The sequence below is a fragment of the Aptenodytes forsteri genome, unplaced genomic scaffold, assembly GCF_000699145.1.
Source record: "Aptenodytes forsteri isolate BGI_AS27 unplaced genomic scaffold, ASM69914v1 Scaffold377, whole genome shotgun sequence".
Classification (NCBI taxonomy): Eukaryota; Metazoa; Chordata; class Aves; order Sphenisciformes; family Spheniscidae; genus Aptenodytes; species Aptenodytes forsteri.
This window is the reverse complement of record NW_008796176.1, coordinates 262,923-270,003: the sequence shown is the minus strand read 5'-3', so window position 1 is coordinate 270,003 and position 7,081 is coordinate 262,923.

The window sequence follows — 7,081 nt, the reverse complement described above, 5'->3', positions numbered from 1 at the left end:
AGCAGCTGTGTGGTGCTTAGTTGCTGACTGAGATTAAACCACGACAGTGTCTGATATCAGAGAAGATGGTTGGAGCTTTTTTAATGCATGTTACATTAATTACTGCACTCAGAGCCAGCAGATAAACTCAATTAATTTATGTGTTTTTCCTTTGGTCTATGCTGTGAACAAATTTGGTTCTTACATTTTCTACTCCCAAAGTAAATGCTTTCAACTGGTTTTTTTTTGTTGTTATTGTTGTTTGTTTGTCTGATTTTAAGTGTCTTAAATAATCTTAATATATTTAATTATTATAGATTGATTATTCCATTTCCCAAAAGGCTAGTGAGTGGCTGAATGACATGATTAGAACTAGTAGGTGTACTTGCATAGTATTTGACATTTTTAAATATTTAAGTACCAATATTAACCAGTTCTAACTAACATGTAAAGATTAAAAGCACCAGTTTGATTAGATTGTCAATTACTACCCATAAGTGAGTAAAACCAGCAGGAATCATAGGAATAAAAAAGAGTTGGGAGAACAATAGAAAGTACAATAATCATGTATTTGAAACTTATCTTTACTAAATGAATTAAGGATTTATTGCTCGCGTGTCTTAAAGTATATTGTCTTTATCCTCACTCATGACACATAAATGAGATTTAGAGACTAGACATTTTCACTAGCAAAATTCGTAATGTTTAAAGCAATATCTGTTCTCCTAAGGATGTCACATAAGACCAGGAAATAATTGCCTTGAAAATAAAGCTTACTTGAATTCCAAGACTTTGTCAGCTAGCTTTAGAAGAAATGAAATAGTTTTGAGGAAAAACAGAAACAGTTTTCCTGTAAAATTATTAAATTATTTTTCAATTAAAAGTGCTTGGATATTTTTAGATATTGTAGCTAAGGATACACCTACTGCATAATTAATGTTGTTGTTAAACTGATTTAATTATTTGGTGACTTAATGAGCTAAATTCAGGAGGAATTTAATGTTCAACCCCTACAAATTACTACACTGTTCCCAAATACTAAAGGAATGTGCACAGCTGAGAACTTCTACTTCACAATACTTCAAGGAGTTTTTGGAGGAAATTAGCAGATCAAGAATAATGACCCTATATGCAATGTGTGAGTGAGCATACAAGGACCATGACATGTTATTGAAGGGGAAAGCTTGGATCTACCTGTAGTCTGTAAGGTGATCTGGATTTTATCGTGTAATTCTCATTCTTGTCCAGACTGTGACTGAATTATTCTTTTGAGGTTGACTGCATGAAAATGGACACTTTAGGTCATTGACATCAAAGTTGGTTGAGTTGATGGAAAGATTATGCTTGAAGAAATAAAAATGATAGGAAGGAACAGCGTTACAGATATTCTTCTTTTGTGTTTATTACACTTAAATGATATGACCCACACTAAGTGGTACTTATGTTTTTACCATACACAGCATAATGGGGCCAGGATCTAGATTTGGGTACTAATACAAAATATATTGCTTGTTTGAAATGTTTCTCACTGTATCAGAAGAGTTTATGCAAATTGTGTATTTTATGTAAGTTTTTGTATATGTGTGATCAAAATCATCAGCTATGAATTTGAGATGACCTATGTATATGATGGTAAACCATTTTTAACAGTCACTATTGTTAATCTACATTTGTATTTTATCTCTTCAAGTGACAAATTCATTTGGTCATTTTAAATGTATCAAAAATGTGTATGAAAAGTGTATGAAAAAAATCAGAAAAAAAGCCACAGAACTGCCTCTAATTCAACGTTAAAAAAAAAAAATCTGCTTTTTCTGTTCTTCTTAACAATCTAATTAAAGTAATATGTAGCTACTGAACACATTTAATTAGCCTGACCTGGTTTTTTTTGCTGGGTACAATCCAGTTCTACTATATTTTTTTCCAATGCCTTCTGGCTAATTTTTAAGTGGTATAAATTAGAAGTTCTTGTCAGTCTACTAAAAATGCAATCATTTTATGCATCATACAATGTATTTTTTCTATTTAAAATTCTCACAAAGAACATGCAAGTTGCATTCTCAAAGCAACTGTACTACTGGGACAAATGTAGAAAATAAAGCAAATAAAGGTAAAAAAAAAACAAAAAAAAGAAAAAGTAGAGCCCTGTTAGTTTCCAGTCATACACTATCAGTAGATAGTAGAGATATATGGATGTTGGTGATCTGATCAACTTCTGATAAGCACTGCGAAGCAATATCTTTTTGGCAATTTGGGGGAAAGTTATATTCTCCCATGGTCTGAATTCCTGAATGCTTTCCCGAAATGCAGTGTCTGATCTTTCTTTTCAAAGCAGAGCAGAGGTTAGCTGCTTTTGGGACAGGAATTTCTATTTCTGTGTTTAGAGTGTAAGAGCAGGACGAGAGTGCTTTGAGGGAATAATCTAGGATTTTTTTTGTTCCTTTTAATTTCTTGCACTAGTGTCGTGGTTTAACCTCAGTCGTGCACCTCCAGCCTTCTCAGTCGGTAGAGCATGGGAAGCTGAAAAGTCCTTGGCTAGTGTAAGCATTACCTAGCAACAACTAAAACATGGGTGCGTTATCAACTTTGTTCTCATCCTAAATCCAAAACACTGTACCAGCTACTAGGAAGGAAATTAACTCTATCCCTGCCGAAACCAGGACAACTAGTGAATGTACGTTAGGTTGGAGCAAAGCTAAGCGTCAAATCTAATGACTGGGACATCTACACAGGAAAGGACCATTCTGAATTCCAGTTTCTACCAGGATGGAGTAATAATTTAAAATACCACAGCAGTTATTGGAACAGAAAATGAAGATCAGGACTCTGCCTCCCATATGAATGTTCTAACCAGTGGATGAAAAGCAATTCTTATTCTTGAACTTTGGCTCAATAAATGTGTAATTTTTTTCCACCTAATGAAATGGTTTCAACAAGCCATGGTGAGAGTGCCCTGCATGTAGATAGCTCAGTTACTGTGCTAGGAAGCTTGAAATGTGGGTTTAATTCATCTCAGGTCAAATAGGGGAACTGAACTTAATAATCACATATCCTGAGTCATTGGGTAAATGTGGCTGCTCAGTGACATAGGGAAGTGGGCTTTCTCTATGAGATTTAAGAATAATGCTGAAGAGTCACAGACTTGAGCAGGATGCTTGCACCTTCTCACACTGAGGACTAGATGCTTACAAGGATTTTCAAAGGCAGAATTTTAAGCTGCAAGGAATCTTTAATGCCAAGAATTTGGTCAAGCATAAAAGATGAGATTTAGGATCAGCATTAAGAAAGTATTTCATTAAGATGTGTAGACAGGACGAAGACACCAACATCTTTTGATGACCTCAGTACCTGGTAATACCTGAACAAATTTGTCCTTTTTTTTCTTTTTTTTCTTGTTCCTCCTTATGAAGGACAATCTCTGTCACCTTTTTGAGCTGGATGCCTCCATTGACTATCGAGATGAGTTACAGCTGTGTTTTAAATAGCTGTTTTACCAACAGAGGAGAATGGATACAGGATGGGCTGTAAGAATTGCAAATAGTCAAACAAAGGTATCCTGGGATGATCTGTCTTTTATGCTATTTCTACTTTTCCCTTGCTTATACTTTTATTATTTTTTTCATCTAATAGTTTTGATGGGGGAAATTACCACAAGTGGTAGGATTTTAAGAAGAAGTAATTTAAAAAAATACAATGGGATTATAACAGGGATGACTGACTGTTACCAAGCCATCATTTATGTGCAAAATGGACACTGCTCTATTAAAGATTCAAAATACATGTTTAGCCATACTACACAAGCACACCTGCATTTCAACATCTTACCATTGTCAAGTGGTTTGTTAAAGTTCTTATGTTGAGCAAAAGGCCATTTCATTGAAAATAACTTGGGACATAAAAGTGAAGAGAGGAGGTTAAAGTTTCAAGGTGACTGTGGCATTTAAGAATCTAAAGCCGGAGAGCTATTGTTTCTGGTTAAATGCCTTATCTAAGTCTGATTGTCTCTTTATGTTTGGGTCATATTCATCCCTCAAGCAGTGTCGCTGAAGCAGTAGATGAACTTGAATCTTTCATCCTCATCCAGTTGACCCTGCTCGGCAACCATATTTTTTAAGACATTCTTTTGATGTAAACTGCCTTCATTTTGGCAGAAGGTATTAAATAAAGTTAAATTATTCCTATAAAAAGTAGTTGTAGTATAAATATGAAATAAAACATGCTGAAAATCCTACTGTTGAAATATTGATGGTCCTGCCTTACAGATTTCCATTTTTAATTCACCATGATTACATAATTTTGCTTTACTCTCTAAAGCTTATTTTGCTCTGTAAAGCTCATGTAAATGCCATCTCCTCAGTTTCTACAGCGCTATGTACTTTTATATAACAGTCTACAATTCTCAAAAATATGAGACAAAAAAAGCCCATGAAGAATATTAGAATAACATTAGGAGTATGTACTTGACTCTGAAACATGCAATTGCATCAAACCACAACAATAGATGCAAGTACACCAGCCTATAACACAAGATTGTGAAATGCCAAAGAAAAAAATGATCGAATTGACTTTCAGTAGTGTATATTTAAAAGATTGATAGAAGATTGTACTCAGAAAGCACTGAAATCAGTAGGAAGCTGGTATTAAATACTTCAACCTAATATTTCAATAAGTAATTGGCAAAATAAAATTTTTCATTTTTATGGTTTCTTGCACCTGCTGCTCTCTCTTGAATGCTAGTGATGCTATGAGTGGTTACTAAGGAAACAAAGATTCTTGGATTTAATTAAGACTTGTCAGGTAAAGCTCTTTAGGTTATTTGACTGGTTTTTTGGAAGACAAAACACCCAACTTTCAAAATAATGTAGCTGAAAATCAGTCTGCACATATCTTGTTACTGATAAAAGCTCCCAAACAGATTTAAAATAGCCTGTAGCACTTCTGTCTCATTCATTTACTTAAAAACAAACAAAAGAAACCCCTAAAAACGCACATACAATTAAGAGAAGGAATGAGGGTGAAAATAATAATGAAAATAGCCACTTCTAATTTATCCTTTATTCTGCAACATCATTTTAGAATGGAATTAAAATATATATAAAATAGCATTTGAGGTCCATTTAAAGACCTTGTGTGTTATAACCTCTCTCACAGTAAGAAATAATATCTGCTTATAACTCACTTTGATATCAGTATTTCACATTTCACTGACAGCTCAGGTTCCAAGATTTCATGTTGAATGAGTTTGTCATCTTGAATAAACTTTCCAAGGGGACAATTATAGGGTAGAAAAATTTTTATCTGTAAGAGGTACCCATTTCCTCCTCTCCATGGTATGGAAGGGTTTGTATGATGAAGTAAATGTGGCCTGAATATGTTCTCAGTCACTGTGGAGCTATTGAAAACTGCTTAGGGTCCGTAAAGTTGACTGAAAAATCACAGACAAGCAGTTTTAGGAAGGTACCAGTCCTAATATAATAACATACTGAAAAATGTGAGAGGAGCAATGTTCTTAAAGGGAAGATTTTGAAATGAATTAAGGTTTTTTGTTTGGGTTCTATATGCAATATGCATGTCTTAGGTGTGCATCATCAGACAAGCTGGAAAATGAGTTAATTTTCATGTTATTTAAACCTGAAGTCTCTCTTTTTGGCACCATTCTTCTTCTTAGTTGCTGAAAGCAACTTTCCAGAAAATACTGAAAAGTAATCAGAAAAAAGAAGGGAGTATTTTTTTTTTTCCTTTCTATTTTCTTTGTTTTCTTCCCTGGTGGTTTCTTCCTGATTTTCTTCCTTTGTCACAACCTCCTTAGTTAGTTCTGACCCCAGGGTTGTACAAACAATATTCTCTCCTGTTCTCTGGACTTTTTTTAGGCTAATCTCATGTTCGCTTCACCAGATGGTCTCTTTTCAATGTCCTGTGACTCCCTTTTTATCTACCTTCTTTTGCATTTACTCCTCTTCCCGCAGCTCTAACTTTGACCTCAACTTTCTCTTCACCCTGATGTCTTAATTTTGTACTAGGTGATAATGGCATAAGCACGCAAAGCTAACTTTGACCTCAACTTTCTCTTCACCCTGATGTCTTAATTTTGTACTAGGTGATAATGAGGCATAAGCATTAATATCCTAGGAAAATCCAGGAGTTCAGAAACATCACGAGTAGTTCTTCTATCCAAGGAACAGATAGGGAATCTGAAATAGTGCTATGCTCAGCATTAGCATAGTCCTATGTTTAGTGCCTTTTTTTTTTTTTGCAATTTGAGTTTTGCCAAATAAACAAGCCAGAAATGCAAATGGAAGAACTTTCCTGGGTGGAAAGAGAATACAATAATACTGTTAATGCAGCTCACCATTTTGTTCAGATTAAACTGGATTTGGATTATTTATTTGCATCATCCATGCATCCATGTATTCTACCATGACTATATAGTTTAATGCAATTTAGCTTGTTATTTGGTTTGATGAGCTGTTAGAGTTAGACTGTGTGTGATCTCATGAACTTATATAGCTATCACTTCCAATGATAGTGCATTCCCATTTCTCAAGGAATTTTGAAACAGTTATTTTAAGATTTGATGCCGTCAGTATATGACAATATACTGCTCAGAATGCAAGGAATATTACACCAGTTCAGAATAAATAAGAGCTTAATTAAGACAGGATATGGGTAAGTAAACAGAATTAGATACATAAAATATTGTAGCTGAAGTCCAGCATGATTTATACCTTTAATTTTACCAGAGGATTTAATATTATATGAGGATTCTAATGGTAAGTGCAAATGGTTAAATTTAGCTAGGCATCAATTTATAGCACTCCTGCCACATACTAGTTGCATGTGCTGATTTTATTTGTGAGTTGATAACACCAGTAAACAATGGGCCTTCTAGAATGCTGATCCAGTACTAATGTTGAGGAATAAGTTGTCCACAGTAGTCACCATTAATATTATTTTGTGCAACTAATGAATAATAACAAGTGAATAAGAACATTCCTAATTAACATTTGAATAGTGTCTTCTCTTTATAAAACAGGCAGTAAGAATGTGTCATTAGTTAGACATTGACATCACTGGTGGTATAACAGTCCTGAAAATATATAAT